This window comes from Pelodiscus sinensis, chromosome 4, assembly GCF_052426305.1.
Source record: "Pelodiscus sinensis isolate ZL-2025 chromosome 4, ASM5242630v1, whole genome shotgun sequence".
In the NCBI taxonomy this organism is placed as follows: Eukaryota; Metazoa; Chordata; order Testudines; family Trionychidae; genus Pelodiscus; species Pelodiscus sinensis.
The window spans coordinates 98,947,264-98,974,224 of record NC_143055.1 but is presented as its reverse complement, the minus strand read 5'-3'; the positions used below and the strand labels follow the sequence as shown (position 1 = coordinate 98,974,224).

General features: G+C 41.9%; 1 long non-coding RNA gene across 1 annotated transcript in view; it reads left to right on the top strand.

Moving 5' to 3' along the window:
* LOC112546211 (uncharacterized) overlaps positions 1-26,961 on the top strand; it is a 101,778-nt gene that overhangs the window by 25,577 nt on the left and 49,240 nt on the right. The window contains exon 3 of the long non-coding RNA XR_003089851.3: positions 18,798-18,849. This is a non-coding gene — a long non-coding RNA (uncharacterized LOC112546211). The remainder of the gene's footprint in view (positions 1-18,797; positions 18,850-26,961) is intronic.

The window sequence follows — 26,961 nt, the reverse complement described above, 5'->3', positions numbered from 1 at the left end:
ACTTGGGGCACTATTGAGAGGCTGGCCAGAGACAGACAGAAGTGGAGGACCTTTGTTGCTGCCCTATATGCCAGTGAGTGAAGGACGATAATGATGGAAGACTGCTCCTAATTTTTAAAGGTAGAAAATGTAAAATGCTGGCCTGTGGCTGGGTTTGGAAGTGGTCCTATGTGTCCGAAGAGATGTTTGATGTTTCCAGATTATTGTAAATTCCTTGCTGATCGTGCACTTAACTTCTGTCACCAGCTCTAATTTAAGTTCCCTTTTTTCAGAGGAGCATCCAAAAGTTGAAGTAATTTAAATTACACATATTAAATGTACAATGTTTCTCCACCTCAGATCTGTGTGTATCTTCGTAGCCGTTTGAAATGATGTCTATCTGGTGATCACTCCAAGATGTTGCTTTCCCATTTTGAATGTGTCAGGGACAGAACACTCATTAGCATTTCTCTGGGGAGCAGATCTCTCTAAGTGAAGCCATTACTGATTGATACATCTTGCTACAACTGGAGTAAAATTCTACATGTCCCACATTGTGTTGGGGCTTGTCTACACAGAATATTATTCTGGAATAACTGTTCCTGAAAGAATAATCCGTAAATGCATTAAAATATGGAGGACAGCATTCTTGTTCTGAAATAAGTGTCTGCACATGGACTTAATCAGGAATAGCTAAACCACTTCAAATTCACATCCTGCTTTATTCTGGATTAATTTTGATATATGGACCAGCATTTATGCATTCCAAAAAAGCATGTGCAAAATCAATTTAGGAATAAATAGGACCAACTAAACTCTTAGGTTTATGCTGGTAGGACATAGTTTTAGATGGATACCAGGGATGATGTAGAGGGGTTCTTTAACAACAATATTTGAAAACTTTAAGAAAGACCTGTTATGATTTGTTTTGCAAAATATGTGAAAATGTGCTTTCTTCCTCATTGTGTTCCATTCAGATAAACTGAAAAAGTGACATCACTTTCCCACCCCAATGTTATGCACCATGGAGCAAATACCTACTATCTCATCTCTCTGGGAGGGGAGTGGAGTCTTGAAAAGAAACTTGAAAATTTGCATGTGACCCTCCCATAATAGCAATATGTTCTTTTCTGGTGAGTTAAAATGTACACTGGGAAGCATCCATAATAGTTATGAAAAACCATTGTAAGATGTTGCAAGATGTTGTCATGATAAATGAATTTATGAAAAGTTGTCAGGTAAATCACAAATGCAGTTGCTGGACAATGAAGAAGTCAGCAATCTATCAGCTTCAGTGTGACTGCTTACAGCAACTTTGTCCCCGTCTGAAATTTGCCTTTCCTTTGGCAGAATGTCCTCAAAAATAACAGGTGGACTAATAAAACCCTCTCCATTAACTTGCAAATTGTTGGGAGGAGGATGGTAGACAATAGCAGGCAACATTGTTTGGTGACTTCCCATGTTTGAAGGGAACAGTGACTGTTGCCCGATGCTGTCTTTTGGAGGGCTACCTGTCAAATGTAAAGTAGTGAATAGGTCTGACGTTTGTCCTTGATCACCATCAGGAATGTGCTCTCTGACCTCAGGTTAATAGCAGAACATTTTCAGTACTGAAAGGGTATACTCTAGTGCCTCCAAAAGTTTAATAGCCTTATAGATAAATCAACAAAACTGTGAAGGAAACACATACAATCACCTTGGGGATAATTTTGGACTCATTCAGCACCCATTCTGAAATACATTAGTGCACCCTTACTCAGATCACTGAATAATGTAGTTCATCTGGAAAAGATGCGAAAAACCAAACAGACAAATCATAGGGTACTAATGCATGCACACTTCAAATAGTGACTCTAGAACTGTTGCAGAGAACCATTGAATATTGTGCAGCACTCTGGGCCAACAGCTCCCATAGCATAGTTCTGAACATGCAGCTCAATGTTAAGATGAGAATTATAGCTGGAACATTGAAATGAGCACCTCTCTTGTGGTTATCCATTTTTGCATATATGCACATACTCAAAATCTGAAGAGAGACAGTTTGTGAGTACAGTTGAACCATAGCCAACTTAAATTTACCAATTCATGAAGACCTACATGGAAGCTTCCAAAGTCATGCCTGAAATCCTGTAAGTCATTTTAGGATTGGGCTAACACTTCAGTCATGGCACACACTAGAAAGACTTCTGGAATGATGCTAATACCCCAACATGCCTGGAAAAAATGGCCTGCCTAAAATATTTTCAGAATTCTACATGGCAGATGTCATCATCTCTCACATCTCAGGATGATGAGAATCTAATTGTAGATACTAGTCACAAGCTGTGGACCACTTTGCAAATTGGCCGCATCATAGATGTTTTCCCCCAGCTACTTCTGAAGCATTGGCTCACTTACCTGGACTTTAGTTCCTGATCAGTGACCTTGCCTTACAAAAGATGATAGTGGAAATATTTATATGTGTATATTCTAAGACAGTGTTTCTCAACCTCTTTTTAATAAAGTACCCCCTTTTAAAAGAAATAAGTACCCCCAGTATCTACAGTTTTCAGACACACACACATTTTTTCTACTATTTCAACACATTTGTTTAAACAACTTAATCGTAGCTGAGTGGATGATGAAATTTTTGGATGTAAAACATACAAAACTAATAAAGCGCTGTAAAACTTAAAACAAAATTCAGTTTTCTCCAAACTTCAGTTGTTGACAGACACCTCTCTCCCCAGACTTCTCTTGAGTACTCCTAAGGTTACTCATGTCACTGGTTGAGAAACACTGCCCTAAGAAACACCACTTCAAATGACTCCTTTGAGAACACTTTAGTATTAGACTACAGAAAAATAATGCTGGTGTTAGCTCTCTTAAAAGTAGAGCTAGGCCTGAAATAGATCACTAAATTCAAATTTCTACTTGGACTTTGGGAAAGACCAGATCTGAATCCAGGGCTAATATTCTTGAGTCTGGTCCATGTTTACCATGATAACAAGAAATATGAATGCAGGAATTTTAAGTGAAATTTGGATCTAAATCTGGATTGGAACGTTTCAGCTCGGTTCCATCTCTAATTAAAACTGAGTCCACTTTTGCTTGTAATGAAACACAGCTGGCAAAAGACTCTTGACTTGCCTCCATATGCAGTAATTTCAGAGGGGTGCATTTAAAAAGTGGAACAATTTCTAAGGCTTATTAAGGTCATGAGTAAGGGAGAGCTTTCATGGGAAAATGTAGGCAAGTTCTGGGCATTGCCACTGCAGAGAAGAGGCTGAGCTTTCAGGAAAGGTAGAATCTCAGATCTGAAACTTAAGCTCTTCAGTCAGAAGCATGATGTTGCAAGATGGTAGGTTTCCTCCAAACCAGTGTTTGAGAATGAACCAGTATAAGACACATAGGTGTTGAGTATTTATTATTAGTACTATGATTCAGGTTTGAAGCTCCATTTTGCTAGATCCTGTGTAAATAAGTACAGTAAAACTCCATTGGTCCAGCATCCAATGCTCCGGCACTTCTGATGGTCCGGCACTATCAGGAACCGGGAAGTGCTCTGGCTGTCAGACAATTGGAGCTGCTCTGCGCCCGGCTTCCCCAAATCAGCAGCTGCTGAAGCTGACCAGCAGCTGAATCGGGGGCGCCGGGGGCAGAGCAGCTGGGGTGTTGCCGAGTTGTTCCCGTAACGCCGCTCCTCGGTGCTGCGGGACCAACCCGGAAGCACCCCAGCTGCTCTGTCGTAGGCATCCCCAAGAGCAGCTGGGGTGCTGCCGGGTTGGTCTCACAGCGCTGAAGGGCGGTGCTACCGGACCAACCCGACAGCATTCCAGCTGCTCTGCCCCAGGTGTCCCCGATTCAGCAGCAGCTGAATCGGGGATGCCTGGGGCAGAGCCGGACTATCGGAAGGGGGAGTATGAGGGGTCTGGGGTGGCATCCCCCTCACCCCATCCCAGACCCCTCATAGCCCCCCCTTCCAATAGTCTGGCATATCTGATAATCCAGCACCCCCTGGGTCCTAAAGGTGCCAGATTATAGGAAGTTTACTGTAGTAATATTTTCTGACCCAGTGACCTTACAAATTAAATTAAGACAAGAAGCAAATAATGTGTGGGACAAAGCTAATGGAAATGTATTTCATATAGGTACATAGTTGTAGCTGTAGTGCAGATTGAAAAGCCTTGGTGGCTATAAGGGTTTGTTGTTGGATTGGTTTAAATAAATAAAATCATATCTCTTTGAATGAAAAAAGCCTTTGTGAAAGTTTTTGGTCAGTCCAGGGTAGATTAGTAATTAATCCTCGTGTAGCAAAAGTATTTTAATATGTCACAAAATTTAGGTGGTATGCGCTGTGTGAGGGAGGTGAATAATTTATCTTGAGAGTGCCGGAAAAACAATTTGAAACATACTTACTCCTTTTCCTACCTTAATTATGAGTATGTTCTAAAAATAAACACACAGTATCTTTGTGGTTTGGGTTCTCATTTCATGACTGATCTATGTGATTCATGTGTAGAACATAGGGGTTTCCCCCATAACAGGTATATCCCTGCTTGTGGTAACTCAGGGGGTTTTCCTTTCACCTCTTCATGGTTCACCATTGCGTATGTAGTCTTAACTCTTCAGTCTGTCCTCTTTCGGAGCATTTGAAAGTTGTCCAATTGTGTGTGTTTTAATACTGGTTGGCTTCTATGAGATTTTGTGGGGTGCAGGAAGGGAGATGTCCATTCCTCAAAATAATTCTGACAGAGATAAGGGCTAGGAATTTCCGTGTTGTAATTCAAGTTCTTATATTTACTTCTACCGTTACCTTGGGCAAGTGGCTGAAATTCTGTGCTTTAGCTTCTTCATGGGTACAGTGAGAATACTGTATCTCACAGGAATGTTGTACCTAATCCTAAATCAACTAGCCCAATCCTCATCCTATTGAAACCAAGCTTTGCATTGACTTCAAAAGGAGAATGATTTGGCTCATGTTTTATACTACAGTGTTTTTTTGGGGGAGGGCAGAAGGGTTGTTGTCCATTCCTCAAAAGAGTTCTTAGCGTTGGCCTAATTTTGTTCCCATTGAAGTCACTGCTATTCTTTGAGGAGTGTCCCCTGTGGGTGCTCCACTTCACATGAACATGCATCCCTGTTCACTGTGAAAATTGATTGCTTTATTAAGTGTTTAGAATAGGGAAAGGTGTCCCTGACCTCTGTTTGTTAAAGGGTAGAGATGGATGGGAGGAGACAAATTGCTTGATCATTGTCTTCGGTCCACCCCCTCTGGGGCACCTGGCACTGGCCACTGTCGGCAGCCAGATACTGGGCTAGATGGACCTTTGGTCTGACCCAGTATGGCCATTCTTATGTCCTAATATACTATGACTACCATAAAAATCTAATAGTCAGTTACTTGCACCTTTTCTTTCCCTGTCACTTTTTCATTAAAAAAATTATATATATATTTTCCTACCCCTTAAAATAATGGGCTGACCCACCATAATTCAAGCAATGGCTGGTTCAGCAGGCTTCTTGTGCTGCATTCCTCTTGGGAGGTGGTTCTGTATCTGATGGAGACTCTGGGTGTATTCAATGCTTATGTGAGAGAGACATCCCGCAAGTGCTCTCACTGCAACAACTCAAAGGCTTGCACCAGGAAGGACAGAGACCTTCACTCAAACTTATACTTAGGGAGAAATCTTTATGCCCAGCATAAAGCCCCACCCCATCTGGACAAGGATCTCCAGAAACTCCATCATCTTCACAGAGAAAGGCTTATTGTTCCAAAAAGGTGGTGAGGAAAAGAGCATCAACCCCCTTCCCCATTAAAGAGAGACTGAAAAAGAAATGGTCTCTGGCTCATTGTGTATCCTTGATGCCAACTGCACAGTGGTTTAATGCATAGGAGGCACCAGGATCCTACAGTTCCGCACGAAGTGTGAAAGCCAGTGACCCCACGTGGAATGGCTGAGTAAACAGAAGCCCACCTTCTCCACTACAGTGCCAACAGAACCCCCTAAAGATGCGGCACCAGGGCACTCCTCGCAGGCTGTGGCTTCACGGCCTGCTCCAATAGCACAGAGCACTCAGATCTCCGCACCATTGCCCACAAAAGGAACAGTGTCATTGCCAGAGGATAATGTGAAGTCCAGGACTTTACAGGGTTCAAAAAAGCTAGATAAATATATGGAGGATAGGTCCATCAATGGCTATTAGCCAGGATGGGTAGGAATGGTGTCCCTAGCCTCTGTTTGTTAGAAGCTGGAAATGGATGAGAGGAGAGGGATCACTTGATTACCCTGTTCTGTTCGTTCCCTCTGGGGCATCTGGCATTAGTCACTATCGGAAGACAGGATACTGGGCTAGATGGACCTTTGGTCTGACCTAGTATGGCTGTTCTTATGTTCACTTTGGTGCCATCAGCATTACACCATTTGCTGCAATACAAAGATCTTCTTGTCTTATTGATGTCACAATCATCACTCTTCAGTACCAATGTATCTCTGATATGAGCAGTACCATTTCAGCCCACTTCATCTCTGGCTCACTGTTTCTTAGCCAGGAGGAAAATGATGAGAGGAAGAGGGTTTGTTTTTTTTCATCACATTTCTCTTCCATCCAAACTGCTGCAATCTTAGGACCCCCTGTACAGCCTAAATCTCATCACTGGATTGACACCCAGACCTGGTACAGCCACCTAGATGTACTACCACCTAGGCCATTTCCCACATAGTGGTCCTATTGGGACTTGTGGGCAGCATACAAGAGATAGTGCCCCATGTGTCCAAGCAGAGTGTTAGATCTCACCCACCACCATCAATGGCTACACCATCAGAACCTCCTGAAAAAAGCTTTGAGGAACAGGAGGCAGCCCTGGAGCAGAAAACACCATCAGCCAACATTTTGTCCTCTTTCCCAGGTGAGGCTACAATGCCTCCACTATTCACTGCTGCTGACATCTGACATTTCTAGGAGCTCTTCGGATACTCTAGAGATCCTTCTAGAGGAGGTTCCAGAGTCACAGCATAAATTACTGGACATTCTAGGAATTTTGTCATCAAAAATAGTGTTTCTCATAAATGAAACACTTTCGGAGCCAGCAAAAATGTATGGCAGACCCTGCAACTATACCATCCACTTGCTAGAGAGTGGATACAAAATATTATGTCCCTTCAAAAGGGATGGACTTTTTTTTTACCTTGTACGCAACTCTTTACTCAACTCTGAGTCAGCATTATAGACAACACCAGATCCATTTCATATGACAAGGGGTGGAAATAATTAACTCTTTTTGGCTTCAAGACTTACTCATCAGCCGCTCTGCATTTTCTGCTCACCATTTATGCTGCATTGCTAGCTAAATACAACCACACAAACTATTCCAAACTCTGACTTCATTGATTACATCCTGGAAGACAAAAAAGGGCCAATTCAAAGCCATCATCTCTGAGGACCATCTTCTAACCCAGACTACCTGGGTATAAAAGGGACGTTGGGGATACAAACACCTGCAACTAGAGAAAATATGATAAATATTATCCTTCCTGGTGCACAAGATCTGTTCCTTATGTACAACATATGATACAAAATGGTAGAGACAGGGATCTCCATATCATTGACCAGCTCTGCATCAATTATTGATGTCCCAACAACCCTCTGTGAAACAACAACTTTGAGGGTATGGTCAAAGTCCTGAGGACCTCCTCCATTCATGAGTGCTGACATCACCGGCCATCCTCCCTTAGACACCATTTAACCACTTGCTGTTCAGCATGGAAATCCATCACCATGGACAAATGGGTTCTAGAAATAATCCACACAGGGCTGTTTGATACCATTTAGCTCTATTCCCCCCTGCACCCACCCACTCTACCACCTCTGTCCCTCTTCAGGGACTTTTCTCATACAGGAAAAGGTAAACCATCTCCTATATCTGGACATCATAGAACAGGTACTAGAACACAGAGATTTTTTTTTATTCCCACTGCTTTTTAACCCAGAAAAGGAACAGAGGATGGAGGTCTATTGTAAACTTCAGAAAACACAGCACATTTGTAAAGACCCAGTGGGTTCAGGGTGGTCACATTAACAATAATAATACCAGCACTGCAATAGGAAGACTGGCTTTTGGTCCTCAAACTCCAAGATGCCTGTTTTCATAAAACCATATATCCCTCTCAAAAGAGGTTCCTTAGTTTACTTTGGGGACAGAACATTTCCAATACAAAGTTCTACCTTTTGATATCTTGGGTGTTTTCCAAAATTCTTGCAGTAGTGGTGGTGCACCTTGTCAAAAGAGGGTAATTGTATTCCCTTATCTGGACAATTGTCTACTAAAAGCCCCCACCTGAGCAGATGTCCTGTACATCACTCAGTGGACAATTGTCCTCTTTTTGTGGCTGGGATTACAGCTAAACATAAAAAAATCAACACTGATCATATAAAAACTGGACTTCTGTGAAGCCCATCTCAATTCTCTGCAGGCCAAAGTGTCACTATCCCCAAACAGATTTGTCCCCTATAATGAATCTGATCTCCTCAGTACTGAACAGTTCACATACATTGGCATAGACCTGCCTCAGTATTAGGTCATATGGCAGCAACCATATTTGTGGTATGACACATACAACTTCACATGTGCTGCGCTTTTGGCTAAGAACCGTCTACATATCACACAAACACTGCCTGTGAACAAGCACCTCGTCATATTGTTCAAAGTCAAAGATTTTCTAGATTGCTGTATGCAGCCCCACAATGTGCATGTCGAGCACCTTTCACACTGATTCTGCCTTGAGTGATTCTCACAACTGATGCCTCCTGGATAGGCTAGGGAGGGCAGGTGGTCTCCCTCTGAGACACTGTTACACATAGATCTCCTTGAGCTGCACAAGGCTCATAGTGCAAGCTTGAACTTCCCATTCCTGATCAGGAACAAGACTATAAGGGTAATGATGGACAATATTTCCTTCGTGTCTTCTGTAAACTGGCAGGGAGGGGCAAGATCGTACTGCCTGTGCACCAAAACCATGAGACTAGGGAAATAGTGTGAACATTACAATTTAAAAATAACAGCTTCATACCCTTCCAGTGGACACACCGAGCAGAGAATTTCCTCAGGCTCATGAGTGGGGACTAAACAATGCACTTCCACAGAACATATTCAAACACGGAAGTTACTCATCCACCAATAATTTTGCAACATCCTATAATTACAAATTCCTGCAGCTTTGCTCAAAGAGCAGGGTTGGTAATTCCTAATTCCTGGGAGATGCCTTTCTCCTCAAATGGGATGCACTTCTGCTAAACACATTTTCTCCAATCTTCCTGTTATTGAGAGTTATAAACAAAGTACAAACAAACAAGACCAAAGTCATTCTATTGGGCCTCACATGGACCAGACGTACATGGTATTTGTATCTATTGAGGATGGTGGTACGCACATCACTCACACTTGCACTTCTGCTGAACCTTTTAGTGCAGGGTGTTGGACCTGAGAGCCTGGTTCTCCTACATGGTTCCAACATAAAGAGCTAACCTGCTCTGAACAGGTGAAGGACAAATACTTACCTGCATAAATGGAAGAAAGTCAATATATGGTGTCAAAATAAACAAGCCAAGGCTATTTTCACCTCTTTACCCATGATATATATTAGGCTAAAGACATTTGGACTATCGCTTAGCTCAGAGTACATCTCATGGCTATTACTGTTTTCCACCATTATTGTATGGCATATCAATAGTTGCCCACCACATCATCAGATGATTCTGATACCCTTAAGGAAATATCTACCCCAGAGTACATGTATCTACTCCGCCTTGGGACTTGAACTTAGTACTACACTCACTGGATGCACATTTGAACCCTTAGCAACATGTTGTCTTACATGTTGAAGGTGGCATTCTTATTAGCTGTCATGTCAGTCGGATCAGAGGGAGAACTAGAACACTCATGGCATACCCACTTTACATCATCATTTTCAAGGACAAGATAATCTTAAGACCTCACCCAAAATTGTTATCTAAAGTACCTCTTCTTTTCAGGTAAAGCAGGGCTCAGCAACCTTGTTTTGTTTTTTGTCTTTGGCCAAAATTTTTTGAGAGTTTCATCACATGCAAAGCTACTTGTACAAATACACAAATATACTGCGGATGATAGACAAATTCTGACCTAAATAAGCAAAATAGGTGATGGAATAAACTGCATCTATTTAGAGTTTTTTTTTCCTTTGATTATTCTTTAACAACATAGTTTGATGGTATATTTTGTTGTCACCAAGACATTACATAGTGACTTGTCATATTTAATGATTTGCTTATTATCTTTAAATTGTTTACAAATTGGTTTGGTGCAGTAGGGGGCTTATGTGGGGGATTGAGGTGCAGTAAAGGGTGTAGGAGGGAACTCTGAGGTGGTGCAGAGTGTGGGGTGCAGGCTCTTGGAAGTAGTTTGGTGCAAGCTAAGGGTTGGGGTACAAGAGGGAATGTGAGGTGCAGGATCCTGCTGAGATGAACTTACCATGGGCAGCTCCCCACTGATGGTGCAGTATGGCTCAGGTAGGCTACCTGTATACCATGGCCCAGTGCTGCTCCCAGACACAGCTGGCTGCTGGCATGTCTCTGCATACTGCTTGGGCTGTGGGCCTCTCTGTACACTGCCCATGCCCACAAGCATTTTCCAGCCAATGGGAGTAGTGAGGCTGGCATTGGGGGTGGGAGCAGTACATGGAGTTATAACCCCCATGAATAGATGTCAGGAGCTCACTGCTCCTGGGGTAGAGAGGGGCTACAGCAGTAGTGGGTCGGAGGCCACTGACCCACAGAGAAATCAGTTGGGGCTGCACACAAGTGAGGGGGGGAACCCTCATTGACGTGCACCCAAATGAGGAGGTGCACTTCCCACATTTCCTAGTAGATTTTGTGTCCTCCAGCCCTGAGGTGGGCGGTAGGGGAACGGGCAGGGGGGACAGGAGCACCAGCACATGCTCCCCAATGCAGGGGGAGCTCTGAGCTTCAGGTGGCTTCAAAAGTAAGATTGTGGAATTTGCATATCCTCTTTAGAAAATTCAGCATCCAGCCCCTGGACCTGAGGTTCCCCACTCCGGGGCTGCAGCATGCAGGCTGAGCCTGAGCCCTGCTGTGCCACTGGACTTTTAGGTGTCCTCAAGAGATTAGCCAAAGAGATGCAAAGGGGCAGCTAAAGAGCCCTATGCGGCTCCAGAGCTGCAGGTTGCTGACCCAAATTCCACCAACCAATCCATCTTCCCTCATTCTTCCCTAAATATCATGGGAGTACAGAGAATTCAGTACTTTCATACTTTAGAGGGTCACGTGTGCCTTATTGTTCTATCTTGGCAGAACTCTGCCCTTCAGAAAATGACAGGCTTTTTATTTCCACTGTGGAATGAACTAAAGGTTCAGCTATTTCCAAATAGAAACTATCTAAATGGATTTCTGGGTTCAGTTCTTCTGTCTATGGAAGCACTTACAAACCCCAATGGGGATCCAAACTTACTCCACCAGATCTCTATCTCAGTATCTTCCTAAACAATGTGCCAGTTATGGGCATATGTAGAGCAGCCACTTGGGTGTCCCTTCTCACGTTCACAAAATACTATTAAATCAACCAGGGATCAAGATCAGACACATCACCAGGTTTTACTGTTGTATTACATGCTCATACAATTTTGAAGCCCCTTCCATCTAATAAGGGGTGCTTCTCAACTGGAAGGGGAGCTTCTTAGTGATACTCTTTGAAGGGGAGAAGATGACTCACCCTACATAGTAACTGAGGTTCTTTGAGGTGAATACCCCTATGGGAGCTCCACTGCTTCCTCTATACTTCAGAGTTCAATTTCCAGACTCTACGGGTACGTCTAGACTACGCTGAATTTTTGCAACAGGATATGCAAATTCCACAATTTCACTTTCGAAAGACCCACCTTCAAAAGTAAGATTGTGGAATTTGCATATCCTCTTTAGAAAATTCAGCGTAGTCTAGACGTACCTGTCCATTAGAGAAGGAAAAAAGAGGGATGTCGTTGTGCATATTAATTAGGTGTTGACAACAGCACAAGACAGGGAGGGCGCATGCTTGATCCAGTTGAGCACTGCCACTGAAATTCTTCAGGCAAAGCACAGGGGACACAAGTTCACTTGCAGTGGAACACCTACGAGGACACCCATATCAAAGAATCTCAGTTACTGCAGGGAGTGAGTAACCATGTAAAACTCCTGTTAACTATGTTGGCAGCAGAAATAGGCCAATGCTGAGCAATTCTGAAAATCCCACCCTTCCTCTTTGAAGTACTAAGAGTATAATATTGTTAATTTATTGCATTTAAATCTCAATTAAATTCCTGAATCATCCAGTGACAACATACTCAAGTTAATAGTATTGAGTATATTTGAAAAATACATTCTTGGCTATCCTGCCTCTAATCTCTGCTCTACCTACTAGACTCTTCTTCCAGAGTAAGACGTTGAACCCAAGAACCACCTCGCTACCAGGCGCTCCTTGAGATCAAGTGGAAGGGGTATGTGCTGTGGATTTAAAGATTCAGGTTCAAGCCCTGCTAATAGTGCATATGGGAAAAAGAGTACATATTCTTTTAATTAAGACTATCAAAAGGTGCACGGGAATAGAATGGATATGGCATAAGTAACCTTAATTTTATCATTTCCTAACTTCTGACCTATGTTAAATGCAAGGGGTTTGTTTGTTTGTTGTATATGTTCATCCCTTATGGCCTTATTTGGCATCCCCACAGTGTCTGTGTGTAAAAGACAGGTCTGAAAAGTATCGTCTTTTCCAAGGTATCTGCCTGGGATGAACTAGGGTGGTTATGTTACAAGTTCTCTAGCCTGCCCACCTAAGCCCCCAAGTCCTGTTCTTTGCACTCTCATCTGAACCCTGCATTGCTGTTTGGCTGAACTGTTCTTTCTAATACCTGTCTCTTCATCTACATCAAACCTTTTTGAGTGGCTACTGTGAACACATGAGTTCTGACAGATAAGATTAGTTTTGCTTATGCTTGTTAACCTGATTTATTTCCAAATATGTAATAACGTGGGAGTTCATAAAGGAGAGTCGTGTTGTCATAGTAAAAATTAGTCATATCATAATCCTGAACTAGTGGCAAGATTTGGTCAATCCTGAATGGCTTTGACTAATTCCTGCAAGGTATCAGTAGCCTTAAATCCCACTAGCTTCGGTGAGAATTGAGGGTTTGCAGTAGCTTACATGACTGAACCATTAATTGCATGTATCTGTGTTACTTGTGTATGTGGTTATTGCTCATGGCAAGAAAGGGAAATTCCCTTTAAATGTTTGTACAAGACCTATTTTTCCAGGTACTGCTAGGAGTGGCCCTTAAATCTGAATAAATATTTTAGACAATCTTCAGAGAAATTGGAAAAAAGTATTTCACGGGATCCTCTTTCCCTTGATATTGTATGATTTGGAGAGTTTTTATTATTGTACCCACCAATTCTTATATGTGGTTGAACAAAAATGTCAAAAGATTCCATTTTTAATGTCTAAGAAAAAGATCTAAGTGAAACTGAGATCTGTGGGAGATAAATTTCCTATGTTAAAAGGAAGTGTCTCTGTTTCACATAAATGCTAGCAATAGTATCACCAGTAACGCAATTAGACTGCGTGTGAAATTTATTACCCTTCTTTTCACATGGGATTCTTTTTTCTTTCCCAGGGAACTTTAGTGGAAAATAATATTACATAGTTGCAGTTAATATCTTGAAGTCAGGAAGGTGCGCTTTTTGCTCTGCGCTTACCAGAACAGTTCAAATTTTTCTCACTGGCTAGTGATGTGGATTATTCTATCAGAGACAAGGAAGCCTGGTTGATTGTTGGCATAATTCAGTATTAGTTAGGCTTAGTTTTCACAATATGCAAATACACATTGTGGGACTTCACTGCTTTATATTGAATAATGATAATGCCTAGTTCTTAGCATTTTTAATCAGTAAATCTCAAAGTGCTTCTCAGAGGAGGCAAATATCTTTATTCCCATTTTGCTGATAAGGAAACTAAGGCCAGATCAGTGAAGACACTTGTTTACTGAGTAAGTGTTAGAGCCAGGAACAGAACCCAGGTTACCCAAGATCCAAAACCGTATTATATCCACCTTATGCCTATGCCTTAATTTTACTATCTATAAAAGTGAGGATAATAATTATCTACATCAGAGGTAGTGTGTGACATAATTATAGGTGTATGCAGCATTGCCTGATACCTCCATTATAAGACCCTATAATTTTGCCAAACATAAACTGTTGGGCTGAAATTTTCCATGCTGGGTATCTAGCTTGAGCTAAATTATTCTGGAAAGTATAAGCAAAAATTGTTCAACTATCTCAGAGGATAAGATTGGGGTAATTGTTTTGCCCATGTTAACAAATTGATTATAAGCGGGCTGTGCCCATGAAAGCTCATGATACCATCTACATGCTTTGTTAGTCTATAAAGTGCTACCAGACCATTGATTGTAAGTTATTATGTATTTAGAACAATTACTGTGTTTGTGCTTTGGAGCAGGGACTTGATATTTGGGCAGGGGTGACCGTTGTGTCAGGGATATGCCTTTTGCTATTCCTGTAAAAATGCGAAGTTTGGCAAACCTTTGAAAAATCTCAGTTGAAATATGCTCGAATGTATTGGTGGATAAATTCTTGTTCGGCAGCTGAATTCTCTGAAGATTCCATCTATGCTGAGCAAGCTCTGAACCAGAGAAGCAGGGATTGAACAGGAAATTTCCAGGAAATTTCCATGAAATTTCTGTTCCTGGCTGTTGCAATCCTGGTTGGAGGCTGGATATAGAAACTAAGAACTGGAAGAATCTCTCTCTCCTGTGCTGTAAAGGCTCCCCCTGCTGGTGCATAGACAATGCAGAGGAGAAAGCTTTTTGGCTCAAGTGCACTGGAGAAAAGAGCCGGGCCTTGGGTCAGGGGAGTACAATGGGGCAAAAAGCATAGGGTTAGGAACTGGTATAGGGGAGGGAAAATCTGGGACTGGCTGGGCAAGGAGACCCTGACTGGGACCATTAAGAGGGACATGCGATGACTGGGAGCCAATAGTAGGAAAAATGTATCAGATGAGGAGCTGGTGTCATGGAAAATGAGATCAGCTAGACAGGGAGGGAGCCTCTAGGAGGCTGGAGGGACTCTGGGATGAGGAGGCAAAGTGTGTGGGGGAAGTGAGAGACTGGGTCTTGGAGCCAGTTGAGGAAGAAAGAGGGAGAAAAGAGATTGGATGAGGAATTGTGGGGAACTGGGACTGACTGGACAAGGGGCCTAAAGCAGTGTTTCTCAACCTTTGTTTTTGATCTGAGGAAGTGGGTCTGGCCCACGAAAGCTCATCACCTAATAAACCATCTTGTTAGTCTTTAAAGTGCTACATTGTCCTGCATTTTGTTTATGAAGTACTCTTTCAAAAAAAATTGTAAGTACCCCCTTTAAAAAAAAAAAAAAAAAGAAGTCCCCGCAGTACCTACAGTTTTCAGGCACCATTTTTTCCCCTACCATTGCAACACATTTGTTTAAACAACTTAATCATAGCTGGGTAGGCGATTAAATTTTTGTGTGTAAAAAGTACAAAAATAATAAAGCCTGTAAAACTTAAAAAATCAGTTTTCTCCAAATTGACGTGTTCCCCCCCAGACTTCTCTCAAGTATCCCTAAGGGTACTCATACCACTGGTTGAGAAACACTGGCCTAAAGCATATGCTGGCACGAAGAGCAGGGAAACCTGGGACTGGCAGAGTAGGAGGTGACAATAACAGAAACAGTGTGGGTTTATAGAAGATGGCACCGAGTCTTCAGTTACAGATAGTTACTATTTTTTCCATGGGACCCCTAGTTCATTGTGTACAGGATGGACCTACTCAGGGACAAGTCAAGGTTGTTTTGTAAAGAAGGCTGCTAGTAGAATCCATACCTCACTTTTTGCAGAAGTTGGAAGGAGAGGGGACAACAGGAAGCAGAAAGAGAATCTTATTGTTAAAGTAAATGAGTGCTGCACTGGAGATCTGCATTCTATCCGTGCATCAGCCACTGAGTTCCACTGTGATGCTGGATAAGACACTGAAACCAAATTTTTTCATAGGTCACTAATTGTACGCTACTTATTTTATGGATGCCCAACTTGAGACTATGGAATGTCATTTTCTGAAGCACTGAATGAGAGCTGCTATTTGACCATTTAAAGCACTGTAAAATGCTAAGAGCTGTGAAAAGTCATGCACAGATTGGGCACAAATAATTAGTGAATACTGTCTGACCTTAATCTCTGTTTACCATCTTGAAAATAATACCTCTTATTCTCACAAGGGTGTTATAAAAATAAAATCATTAACATTAGTGAAACACCTGTTGCTGTGATGAGCATCACAGAAAAGTCGATGAGGAAATTAGTTTGCATTCAGAGCAGTGCTTGAATTTTGTGTAGTAAATAAAGCAATGGGGTCACATTGGACAATGATGAGAAAATAAAACAATTAAAAGCTGCTCATTTGGTAAGTATTGTCCATCCCATGAACTGAATGAGGCAGGAACATTGGGGGGAATGCTATGTGACTACATAAATAAAGAACATATCATAATACATACACACAAATGGGTTGAATTAAGCGTGCACAGGTAACATTATTTTTGTCAATTTTTTTAACTTTTTAGTTCTTGTCTTTGCGATTTGAATGTTTTAACACAGGTGTCGTTGTATGTGTAATTTGTAAGGCCCTGCCAAATTCACTGTCCATTTATGTCAATTTCATGGTTATAGAATTTTAAACATTGTAAATGTCATTATTTCAGCTATTAAAATTGGAAATTTCAGTGTTGTAGAACTTGACCCAAAAAGAACTTGTGGGCAGGGAGGTGCAGTACTGATAACCTAACTTCTGTGCTAGTGCTAGCGCTAGCAGTAGCATTGCCTTCAGAACTGAAGAATGGCAAGCTGCTGGCTGAGATACCAGCTCTGAGGGCCGAGTCACCAAAAGCAGCACCACAGAAGAATGGAATGATATGGTATTGCCACCCTTCCTTCTGCTCTGCTACCTGCAGAGTCAGGTCCTCAGTAAATAGCTGCTACTCTCCAGCTGCAATTCCATACCATGCCAGCCTTCTGTCACTGCTCTCTGGTCACCCAGCCCTGAGGGTAGCATAGTAGAAAAGGTGGCAAAACCATAACTCCTCTCCCCTCCCCTCCCCCGCAAAAAAAACAGATCTCGTGGTCTGGCACGTTTTTCATGGCTGTGAATTTGGTAGGGCCTTAGTAATTTGTGATTGTTTGTGAAATGCTTTATTGCCCAAAATAAGGTGCTGCAGAAATGTAAAGTATCACTCATATTTAAAATGTATATTAAAATTTAGTTTCAAATAATGTACATAAGTGTAGCAAATTAATGATGAAATTAAACGCTTTTGCATTGTATGTATAACCTGCTTGTAATTAGGGATGTTAGCATAAAGTCATGTAAATGATTAGCTTATAAGCTTTGCAAGACAGCAGTGAGCAATGTTTCAGAAGCCAATTGCTAATTTTAAACGCCCAAGGTAATGTTCTATGAATTACCAGTAGGGATGTTAGATGTCACTTAATTTAATAATCATGTAACTGCACCAAATCTTAGTTGTTACACGATTATTTGATGATTCCCAGGGGTGGAATTGACAGCCACTGCACTCATGGCCCCACTCCCGGGGAGCCCCCTGCCACCCTGTGCTGCTCCCTCTGACACAAAGGCAGCAGCAGCACAGAGGGTGAATGGGGCAGGCGGGAGCTGGTACACATGGGGAACCTGCTTTCTAGCTAGCTCCCAGTGCATATTGTCTCCTGTGGAGCCATCTCCTCCACATGCCCCCATGCTGCTGCCTCTCCATCAGAGGAAGCAGCATGGGGTTGGGGCAGGCAGGAACTTATACATGTGGGGAGCCAGCTTTTCAGCCAGTTCCCCGCATGTGATGACTCCACGGAGCCACCTGTGCCCCCTCTCCCCTCGCTGCCTCCCACTGAGGAAGCTGTTGCTCGGGGGGGAACAGGTGGGATATTTCAGAGGCAGCCGCGTGGGTGGGGAAGCAGGCAGAATGCTGGAGCACCCTCTGTCTGCAGCCTGACCAGGCTCACCACAGACAAAGGCTGCTCCGTGGGATGCCAGTGCAGCCTCTGTCTGTGAAGAACTTGGGCCCTGCAGATGGGGACTCTTGCCATGGTCATCCTTTGTCCACAGTGGAGCTTCTGTCTGTGGGGAGCTCAGACCCGCCCCACAGACAGAGGCTGCTGCTGCCTCATGATGCTGCATTTGTGTCAGAGGGAGCAGGACAGAGTGGCAGGGGGCTCCCTGGGAGTGGAGCCATGAGTGCAGTGGCTGCTAATCCCACCCTGAGGACCATCAAATAATTGTGTAACAACTAAGATTTGGTGCAGTTACACAATTATTAAATTAAGTGACATCTAACATCCCTACTGGTAATTCATAGAACATTACGTTGGGTGTTTAAAATTAGCCATTGAACTCCGAAATATTGCTCCCTGCTTTCTTGCAAATGTATAAAAACAGAAAACCAAATTTGGCTACTACACCAATGTAAATCTAGTGCAGTGGGATAGGCAAAGCTGATTGTCATCAGTAGGTTATCCAGATTCACATGTAGACTAAAAATAGAATTTGTCTCACTATCTTTAGAAGGAGGAACGTAAGCACTGCAAATGATGATGGAATTCATTAAAATGAAATGATTGAGAACCCAGAACTCTAAACTGAAATTGCAGGGTTTGCTTTTACTTTTATTCATATACTTACCTAGGGTTTTTTCTTTTTTCTTTTTCCATCCAGGAGATGAATGAAAGTTTTCAAAGAGAAAACAACAACAAAGAAAAATGAAAATGTAAGAAAATGACTGCGATTTGACTCAACATTTTGTAATAATAATCATAAAAAGTACAGGTATATTAGTCATATCCTCTAAAGAGCTTCTTGTAAAGCAACTTCACCTCTTGTAAGTACTCCCATGTGATTAGTTTAATAAGGAATCTCTTCATTTAAAAATGAATTTTTTAAAAGAAAGTAAATTTTTAGTGACCAGGAAAATTGCTGAATTAATAGCTCTAAAAATTGAAGTCCGTCATCTGTGCCTGATCTTCAGAGATGTTGAGTATTAAAAAGTCCATGTAAAAAACGTAACAGAGGAAATTACTTCCAGAATACTACAGCAATTTCATGGTTCTTATGGTACCTAGAAATTATGGTACATATTCTTGAGAACAATTTACTGGAATTTTATATATGATTAACAATAAACAGATATAGAGTAGTCCTGTAATAAAGAGCACCTACACCTCCTATTGACTTAAATTGAAGTTTTGAGTGCTAAGCATTTCCGATAATCAAGCCGCCTCTATTTTTATCTATTTAACAGATAACAGCATGAGGAGTATAACACTGGTCAATGAAGTTAGTGGTATTGTCCCCTACCATGTTTCTATTTGTAATGCTGACCAAGCCAGACGATACAATAAGAAATAAAAAGACCAGCAGCTCAGTAATTCACTCCTTTATTATACTACGCAATTGTAAATTAAATCTCTGGCAAAAAATGCAGAAATGAATGCACTGAGGCTATGTCTAGACTGCATTGCTTTTCAGTGATCCCAGAAGGGGGTGCGGGGTGTGTGTGGGTGGATGGGTGCATGGGTCCTGTCCCCCCCCGAAAAAGCGGACTCTCTCTTTCGCAATCCCTGTAAACCTTGATCTACGAGGCATAAGGGATGTGTCAAAAGAGCACTTTTTTCAGAAATTTGGCGCTGTGTAGATGCGCCAACTTTCGGAAAAGCCTCTTTCTAAAGTAAACCAGAAAAAGATATGCTACTTGGGTACCGCAAATTGCATATCTTTTTCCGATTTAACTCTGCAGTCTAGACATAGCCTGGGTCTCCTTCTGTGGAAGAGAATCTGTTGGAGAATGGAAGTAGGTGATGGCAGGGTTTCTAGATTTTCCTATGAGAGGGTGAAGTTAATGAGAAATCTGGGTTTGTGAACTGTTCTGCATTGTTAAAGGACCGGGTCCACTACGTTACTGGGGGAACTTGTGAAGTGCTACAAACCACTAGACAAAGTCATTCAATAATTTGAAGTGTACTGTGGTTAATCTGTGAAGTAGTAAATCTGCTGCTCTCCACGCTTTAGCACTAGAGAGAAGTAGATGGGGTTGGGATTCCAAGCAGTTTGGATGCCAGAGGCAGAAGCATGAGAAGCTGCTGTGAAGAGAGCAGGTAGTCTAAGAAGTGGGACTGAACTCTTGAGTGCTAGTCAGAAAAGTAGCCTGTTGCTGTGTACGCTAGGAGTAGCAGCGCCAGCAAATGCAGCCTCAGCCTGCAAGTGGGACTCATGAGACACCTTTGTGTGGAAGCAGTAGGAGGACTGCGTAAGGGAGTCCTAAGGGTTGTTACTTTTATATCCCTGCATAGGATGACATGAAGTGATCTAGGAAAAGATTGGCCACTAAGGATGACTCCTATTGCTTGGAGTAGCTACGGCACTTTAGTCTTAGCTTTTGATTTATGGAACATGCTACCAGACAGCTAGATGAAATTAGAGTTTACTTTCATCCTCAGTGAACACCTGCAGAGTTCACTTACATTACTTAAACCCACAAAGGTGCATTACAGCACAAGCAACTAGTTGCCAGTTGAGCCCATTGACTATATTACTACAGATCTACAAATAAAACTGTATCACATGAATGACAAGCTACTTTGAGAATTATTTGTTATAAATGATGCATTTAATCAAGGTTACACTGAAAAATAGGCTTGACTTTGCAAAGAACATTATTATAGGACTTGTAAAAACCGGTCCAAAATGAGTGGTAAGGAGGAAGCAGCAGTAAATCTGATTTAAAAGCCATACTAAGTCATAAAAACACAATACAATGTACTAAAGTCACAGAGACCAGGTTTATTTGCAGTGATTGATGAAGCAGTTATCATATGCTACAAAAAAGACGAGCGTAAGGTTGTGATGTCAGGCATTCAGTAAAAACAACCAAGTTGCAAAAATATATCTTATCACAAATTCCAAAAAAGCATGAAAGCAACGTGCATGGACAGAACGACAGCTGATAGACAAAATTCTGCCAATGATACAGAAACAGAGTTCACATCTGGATTTCTTAATTCTGTTACCAACCAAGATTCTACAACAGATTGAGGATGACACTGGAAATAAATGAGCAAAAAGTGGATTTCCAAACAAATATTGGAGCAGAGTGTAACATGATCACTGTAAACATAATAAAAAAGCATAATGACCACATACTAATACAGTGAAAATATTTGTCCATTTCATGTAACTTCTAATGAACTCAATACCATGTGGTAGTTTGAAATATTGGAGCATGAAGTTGCTCCCACATACTACTTTCTTGTAACCCTTGGCATTCAATTTAATGGGGTCAGGAAATGTGAACCACTCTTTCCAGCATTCCAAGGTCACATGTTTGTTAAAAGCAGCAGCAGTGTGAGCTTCTCCACATTGCCTTGCCATTAGAGTTTATATTAGCCCCATCTGAATTCCTTAAGGGCTGTTGACTCTTAATGCCCAGTCAGCTCAAGTGTCTGTGAGCCTTCTAGCTATGGTGATTGTTGTGGATTCATCTAATTACTTTATTTTTTATCACTCCAAACATTCTGCAGAGATGGGTAGATGGCAGGCATCAAAATTTTGCTGTGTACTGTACTATGGCTGACACTAGCAGTTCTCAAACTGTGGGTAGGGATCCACTTTTAATGGGCTCACCAGAGCCAGCATTAGATTTGTTGGAACCCAGGGCTGAAGCCTCAGCTGCACTTGGGCAGCAGCCCACTCTTGGGTGATGCAGAAAATGTTGTCGGAAGGGGGGCTGTGGTCCAATGAAGTTTGAGAACCTGTGGACTAGATAATTCAAATCATTGTCACCTATCAAAAGTTGCCATTTCACCTGGCAATAGAGGAAATTCTGACCATGTGGCACCAGTTAGAATCTGCAGCCTGCTGTGTTAGGGGATGTAGCCGGAAAAAAAAATCATTGTATCTGAACATCAAAGACATTGACAGAATATGATTGAGATTATAATCCACATGGCATCGATTAACATTTTAGAGATTTTTTATTTATCCTCACTGTGCACTGTAAGGGTATGTCTAAACTACATGGCTTCGTCGACGGAGCCTTGTAGATTTGTTTGTTCGGCAAAGGGAAATGAAGCCGCGATTTAAATAATCGCAGCTTCATTTAAATTTAAATGGCTGCTGTGCTGAGCCGACAAACAGCTGATCAGCTGTTTGTCGGCTCAGCGCACTAGTCTGGACGCTCCCCTGCCGACATGAAAGCCCTTTATCGACGTCCCCGGTAAACCTCATCCTATGAGGCATAACGGGGAGGTCGATAAAGGGCTTTCAGGTCGGCATGGAAGCATCCAGACTAGCGTGCTGAGCCGACAAACAGCTGATCAGCTGTTTGTCAGCTCAGCGCGGCAGCCATTTAAATTTAAATGAAGCCACGATTAAATTGCGGCTTCATTTCCCTTTGCCGATCAGCCTAATCTACATGGCTCCATCAATGGAGCCATGTAGTTTAGACACATCCTAACATTGTTCATTTTAGCCATAAGTGGGTTGTTCTGAGGGTGGCACTGGGGTATGTCTACACAGCAGGGCTAAAGCTGAATTAAGCTACGCAACTTCAGCTGCATCAAGTGCATAGTTTAAGTCAAAACATCTAATTTGGCTTTTGGTGCTGTCTACACAACAGGAAGTTGAAGGAAGAGCACTCTTCCTTCAACTTCCCTTACTCCTTGTGAAATGAGGGTTACCATTAGTCGGACTAAAGCCCTCTAGCTCGACATTATTTCAAAATAAAGGCCTGTAGTGTAGATGTGCATTTTGTTTTTTTGGAATAACATGAGTAGTTATGAAATGATGATGCTGTGTAGATGTACCCTAAGTTTCATGTAGGAGTGAAACTGGACTACACGCGCAGAGGAGGAAGAGAGAACAAAATAAATGAGATACAGAAGGCTATATCAATGGGTATTTTGATCTCAGTTGGAATTTCTCATTTATTGTGTGGTCTGGTTCACTCATGTTTCATATTCTTTATCTTTGGTTATCATATATGTCTCTGCCGCCCCCAGCTCCTCTTCCTTCCATTGTTTTCTCTTACCTTTGTTTTTTCTGTTCTCTTCACCTCAGGCTTTTATCATTTAATATTGTTGATGCAAGTAAGCCATCAGGTGGGAAACTGACAGGTAGAACTTCCTTGAAAGGTGGGTGGCTCCATGTTTTAAATGAGCACCAGAAAACAAACAGTGCCACATACTGATAGAAATGCAGTACTACAGTTACTGTTATAATGAATAGGGGGTGGTTCTTATCCTTTATTATGTACTCAAGTTTTTTTATTTCCTTTTTGATTTTATTCTTTGTTGCTTTGTGTTTCTAGAACTTCAGGCTTCCCTCCTACCAGCTGGCGTTGGAATATGTTGACTTGAAGAGAGAGAGAGAGAGAGTGCGTGTGTGTGTGTCTTTATTTAAGAAGGGACAGCAGGGAGAGGCCTGGTTATTGAAAAGGGCCCAGGGCTCTTGGCTGCTGTTGTGGCAGTGGCGGCAGCCAGAACCCCAGGCCCTTTAAACTGCCACTGGAGAGCTGAGCTACACATTGTGTGGCGCTGAAGGCCTGGCTGGGGAGACTAGCCTCAGTCCAGTCCCTTCTACCTGAGGCCCTGCCCCTTCTAAGGGCATGGAGAATCCCCTCCCCTCGCCCCACAAAAAAAATTGCTCAGGGGTCTGGCAAATCAGTTGAAAAGGTGGAGGAGGCAGATTGGCTAATATGAAGTGGAAGTAGAACAAAAAGGTATCACAATAATGGTCCTAAATTCCTTGGGTAGGACAGGTCAGGCTAAGACTCTAAGGATAGTAGATGAGTAATCTCTGAAATGTTTGGTAAAGTGCATGTCAGATGTAGGACTTGTGTTGTGAACCAAATCACCTTGTAGATAGCACTGGAAATAGAGAAACACTTTATTTACATGATACAAGATATGTATGGCCTTTTTACTGCTCCATGATACCTTGTATGGCCCCCTGCAGAAATAGACCTCAGAGCCAGAAACAGCAGTGCCAATCATTTGAGCTAAAGGAGAATTTCCATTTGCTGTTAATAGTATGGGGCCAATGACACCAATAAAATCATAGAATACTAGGACTGGAAGGGACCTCGAGAGGTCATCGAGTCCAGTCCCCTGCCGTCATGGCAGGACCAAATACGGTCTAGACCATCCCTGATAGACATTTATCTAACCTACTCTTAAATATCTCCACAGATGGAGATTCTGCAACCTCCCTGGGCAATTTATTCCAGTGTTTGACCACCCTGACAGTTAGGAACTTTTTCCTAATGTCCAACCTAAACCTCCCTTGCTGCAGTTTAAGCCCAATAGGCAGGGTAAATTTAGATATGGACATTTTCTAGGCAGATATAATAATTAAATTGAAAACTTTTACAGTAAATGCTCAACTAAAAAAGTTGTTTGAAATCCCAGACCATTTGGACGATATGCGTATGGCTTTAAAAGGCCAGTTTTTAAATGAGCTTACCTATGTGACCGAAACTATTAGATTATTTAAAAGCAAATATTTTTCTCCACTTCATGCTGGTTGGTTTTTTTTTGTTTGTTTGTTTTTTTAACACTTTATTTAGCTTGAGCATTGAAATTAGACTTTTTAAAAAAACTTTACTTTTTTGGTTGTTTTACAACGTGGTTTTTTTGGCATGATAAAGGAATGAGTATTTTTTCTTAAGTATCATTCTTTGGCTTGGTTACTTTAAAAATTAGTTGATCATCAGATTTCCAAAGTTATGTGATGGCTGATATCTGACAGTTGACATAGATTAATATTCAATCAATTTTGGTGGTGTTTCACGTTGGTGGAAAGTAAGGAGTTATGTGGGGAGGGGAAAACACCATGAGGCGCGCTTTTTTTTTTTTTTTGGTCTGAGATGAGGGTAGAAGATCAATACTCATTTGGAAACTTGCATAAAGGCAAAACTTTTTAATAGGATGATTATCCATCTCTAAGCTCCTCTTGTCTTTATAACCTGTGTTCTATTCTATCATAGAGGGTTGCTATATGAGCTTTGCAGATCTCTCTCTGTATCTTGCATTCACCACTGTTCCTCCCACTGGGTTCTTTGGTAAAGGGCACCTAATACATACAATGTACTGTGGATTTTCCAACAGGTCTCAGAACAGTGGCCTAAAAATTGAGTGCCTCTGAGTTTGCTGGTTTATACTACATCTTAACGTTTGTAAGCAAACAATTTCTAGCCTTATTAATACTATTCAGTACTTTTGAACTTTGTGGTACATGTTGGAGCAAGCGTTGGCTAATGAATAATCTTTTTTCTCTTGAGTGCATTAAGTATGATGACATTGTTTTGTTAATGCCACAAAAACCCTATAGTTTAGAAGTTTACAAACATCACTTATTGATGTCGATGGCCGTATTAAGTATATTTTCAAATCCAACATGGAATCAGTTCTTTCCTGCAATAATGTTATAATCAACTATCATCTGATTGCACTTGTATATGCTTTTGTACATTCTTTTTCTTAGTGTATGAGCCAAATTTTAATCTTTAGTATTTGATGGTGAGATTAATAAACTGTTTTCTGGCAACTTCTGCAATTGTGCTGGCTTCAGATGTAGAGACTTTGCCTTTGTCCTGGAGTTTGCTTGTACAGTCGAGGGAGAGGGTAGTTCTTTGGACAAGCCATACTTTCCATATTTTTCTCTGCCTAGGCATTTGCAGAAAGTGCTCCAACTGTGTTACAGATGGAGAGGGCACTCCATCTTTCTGTTCACCCCAGCAAGAAAATGACATAGGAAATTGCTGTTCATCAATTATAAGCCAGTTCAGTTGGCGTAGACGAGCGTATTGCTAGGAGTAACTTTGATTGGTGGGAGAAGTCATTGTACTTCATTTGTCAGCTATCACTTACCTAAACTGGACAGCCTCTGGCCAATAGCATTTTGGCCCACCAGAGTCTGCCTGCCTCATTGGATATGTGAGACTAAGACAAAATCCAAAAAGCAGACTACAAATTGAGTCCTAGGCAAAATAATTTTAGAGAGCAACCGCTATTTCTTCTTCAAGAGGCGTCCCTGGGAGTGCTCCACATTAGGTGTTGAGCGTCCCAGCCCTTCTCCATGGATTTTTCTTAGCAGTGCATTGGTGGCCGCACATGCGCGGTGCGTGCGATCCTCCCCCAGTGCTATCGCGCATGCGAGGGCCCCCCCCCCCCTTTCAGTTCCTTTCTACCATCCCCGGCTTCAGACGGAACTCTTCAGTGCTCTCGCAACAGACTTTTCTTCACAGTTTAATTTTAAACAACCATCGAAGGGAATAGTTTTATCTCCAGAGTTCTTGTTACTTGTTAGTTCTTACTTGTTAGAGTTAGTTATATTTAAAAAAAAGAAAAAAAAAGATGTCTGCAGTCTCGAACTGCTATGTCTGACTACTGAGTTCACCTGGCTTCAAAGTCTGCAAACTCTGCAAGGACTCGATGCCGGTTTCTGAGGACCATGATAAACGTATAAAGTGCCTGGGGCAGTCACATTCACAGTATGACTGCCAGCACTGCGCTAAGCTAAAAACACGAATGCGCAAAGATAGAGAGCTGTGCCTGAAAATGCTCCTCATTGACAAGGGCAAACAACATACCTCTGAACAGGGCTTGGGTCAGAGTGATATATCAAAGACAAACATTCCCTAAGCCATCAAAGGCAAGGGCAATCTCTGTGAATCAGCAGCTCCCTAAAGTGCCATGCTGAGGGAAAGAAGTCAGACCACTCAGGCAATAACCACTTGAGCACATTCGACCACACCAGGTACTTTGGGTGAGCACCGAAAGGGCAATAAAAATTTTAAAAAGTCAGCCCTCACTGAGGCAACAGCTCT